Raw genomic sequence first — 292 nt, 5'->3', positions numbered from 1 at the left:
AGTATATATATATATATATATATATATACTGTATATGGTCAAAGACATCCATTTAATGCTAGCTGGTATTAAAAAACAATCAAATAAAAAAGCATATAGATTATAGACCCAGGAATGCACACCTTAATGACTAAATGACCCCTTAAACTGTAAAATACCACCACAGTTAAATGCAATCAATGTGCAAAATTCAGAAATATGAGGTTATTAGCAGAAATATTTTTCATTAAGAATAATCTTGATTTGAGTGCATTTTAATCAAAGTGGGCCCTCTTATACATCTACTGGCATT

This window comes from Sinocyclocheilus anshuiensis, unplaced genomic scaffold (assembly GCF_001515605.1).
Source record: "Sinocyclocheilus anshuiensis isolate Anshui unplaced genomic scaffold, SAMN03320099.WGS_v1.1 scaffold58, whole genome shotgun sequence".
Taxonomy (NCBI): Eukaryota; Metazoa; Chordata; class Actinopteri; order Cypriniformes; family Cyprinidae; genus Sinocyclocheilus; species Sinocyclocheilus anshuiensis.
This window is presented reverse-complemented; position numbering follows the sequence as displayed.